This window comes from Rhinopithecus bieti, unplaced genomic scaffold (genome assembly GCF_001698545.2).
Source record: "Rhinopithecus bieti isolate Rb0 unplaced genomic scaffold, ASM169854v2 scaffold_35950, whole genome shotgun sequence".
NCBI lineage: Eukaryota > Metazoa > Chordata > Mammalia > Primates > Cercopithecidae > Rhinopithecus > Rhinopithecus bieti.
Window position 1 is genome coordinate 627,419 of NW_016815506.1, and position 2,611 is coordinate 630,029.

The following is a 2,611-nucleotide window of genomic DNA, read 5'->3' on the forward strand; positions in this document are numbered from 1 at the left end:
GGGCATAGTGGCGGGCGCCTATAGTCCCAGCTACTCGGGAGGCTGAGGCAGGAGAATGGCATGAACGTGGGAGGCAGAGCTTGTAGTGAGCAGAGATCACGCCACTACACTCTAGCCTGGGCGACAGAGTGAGACTCCGTCTCAATAAATAAATAAATAAATAAATAAAATAAACAAGGGTGCAAAAAGAATTGTAATAAACTGCTTAACCATTGTCATAGCAAAAACTCTATCCAGTAGAATTCCTTACATCCATAAAATGCAACATCATGTCAAATTAACATGACCTAGATATATTTATTTCATATTATTTATTTAAATTATTTGTGCTGGGTACAGTGGCTCACACCTATAATCCCAGCACTTTGGGTGGCCAAGGCAGGAAGATCACTTGAGAACAGAAGCTTGAGGCTACAGTAAGCCGACTGCCCCACTCTACTCCAGCCTGGGTGACAAAGTGAGATCCTGTCTCTAAATAAATTGTTTTAAAAATATTTATTATATAGAAATAAAAATAATTTATTTATATTTATAGATATCATCTATGCTATCATGCTGTTTTTTTTAAGAGACAGGGTCTTATTCTGTTGCCCAGGCTGGAGTACAGTGATACAATCACAGCTCACTGCAGCCTTGATTCTACATATATGATTAAATAATAATGAAGCCAGCATTTATTGAGCATTACTATATGGCAGACAGTATTTTAAACATTTTTTGACAATTAACTCATCTAATCCTTACAATAGCTCTAGAAGGTTGGGACTATAATTATTCACATTTTACAGATGAGTAACAGAGGTGCAAAGGTTAAAAAGCTTTTCCAGAATCATACAGCTAATAAGTGGTAGAGCCAGATTCAAACCCAGACAGACTGGCTGCAAAGCCCAAGCTTTTAACCACTTGGCTAAATTGCCTCTCAAACTGAAATACACAAGTGGCAAAAAGAGTATGTATAGTATAGACCCATTTTAATAAAAATAACTTGGCCGGGCACAGGGACTCAAGCTTGTAATCCCAGCATTTTGGGAGGCTATGGCAGGTGGATCACCTGAGGTCAGGAGTTCGAGATCAGCCTGGCCAACATGGTGAAACACCATCTGTACTAAAAATACAAAAAATTAGCTGGGTGTGGTAGTATGCACCTGCAATCCCAGCTACTTGGGAGGCTGAGGCAGGAGAATCGCTTGCACCTGGGAGGCAGAGGTTGCAGTGAGCCACGATCATGCCACTGCACTCTAGCCTGGGTAACAGAGGGAGACTCCGTCTCAAAAATAAACAAAACAGGCCAGGCGCGGTGGCTCAAGCCTGTAGTCCCAGCACTTTGGGAGGACGAGACGGGCGGTTCATGAGGTCAGGAGATCGAGACCATTCTGACTAACACGGTGAAACCCCGTCTCCTAAAAAATACAAAAAACTAGCCGGGCGAGGTGGCGGGCGCCTGTAGTCCCAGCTACTCTGGAGGCTGAGGCAGGAGAATGGCATAAACCCAGGAGGTGGAGCTTGCAGTGAGCTGAGATCCCACCACTGCACTCCAGCCTCAGCGACAGAGCCAGACTCCGTCTCAAAAAAATAAATAAATAAATAAAAATAAAAAATAAAATAAAATAAGCAAAACAAAAACAAAACAAACAAAAAAACTTAACAAAAGAAAATAAATGTAGCGTACACATTTTAAAAATCTAGGGCTGGGGCTGGGTGTGGTGGCTTACACCTGTAATCCCAGCACATTGGGAGGCCAAGGCGGGCAGATCACCTGAAGTCAGAAGTCCAAGACCAGCCTGGCCAACACGGTGAAACCCCATCTCTACTAAAATACAAAAATTACCCGGGCGTGGTGGCAGGCACCTGTAATCCCAGCTACTCGGGAGGCTGAGGCAGGAGAATTGCTTGAACCAGGAAGGCAGGGGTTGCAGTGAGCTGAGATCCTGCAATTGTATTCCAACCTATGGGGGACAAGACTGAGACTTCGTCTCCAAAAAAAAAAAAAAAAAAGACTTAGGGCCTGCTGTGGTGGCTCACACCTGTAATACCAGCACTTTGAGAGGCTGAGGCAGGTGGATCACAAAGTCAAGAGTTCGAGACCAGCCTGGCCAACATCGTGAAACCCCCATCTCTACTAAAAAAAAAAAAAAATTAGCTGGGCACAGTGGCACGCACCTGTAGTCCCAGCTACTTAAGAGGCTGAGGCAGAACTGCTTGAACTTGGGAGGTTGCGGTTGTGGTGAGCTGAGATTGCACCACTGCACTCCAGCCTGGGCAACACAGTGAGACTCCATCTCAAAAAAGAAAAAAAAGAGAAAAAACATAGGACCAGACGTGGTGGCTCATGCCTGTAATCCCAGCACTTTGGGAGGCCAAAGGGGGCAGATCACCTGAGGTTGGGAGTTCAAGACCAGCCTGACCAACATGATGAAATCCCATCTCTACTAAAAATACTAAAATTAGCCTGGCGTGGTGGCACATGCCTGTAATCTCAGCTACTCGGGAGGCTGAGGCAGGAGAATTGCTTGAATCCGGGAGGCAGAGGTTGTGGTAAGCCGAGATCGTGCCACTGCACTCCAGCCTGGGCCACAAGAATGAAATTCCGTCTCAAAAAAAAAAAAAAAAA

At 44.8% G+C, this 2,611-nt stretch overlaps 1 protein-coding gene across 4 annotated transcripts in view; it reads right to left on the minus strand.

The window, feature by feature from the left end:
* RNF41 (ring finger protein 41) overlaps positions 1 to 2,611 on the minus strand; it is a 23,298-nt gene that overhangs the window by 17,686 nt on the left and 3,001 nt on the right. Inside the window, exon 1 of one of the 4 annotated variants that reach the window (XM_017853252.1) lies at positions 1,829 to 1,871. The exons of 2 other annotated variants lie outside the window; for them this stretch is intronic. The gene's annotated coding sequence lies outside the window, so the exon portion shown is untranslated. Of the gene's footprint in view, positions 1 to 1,828; positions 1,872 to 2,611 lie in introns of those variants that run through there. One more of the 4 variants, XM_017853254.1, reaches the window with a different exon arrangement.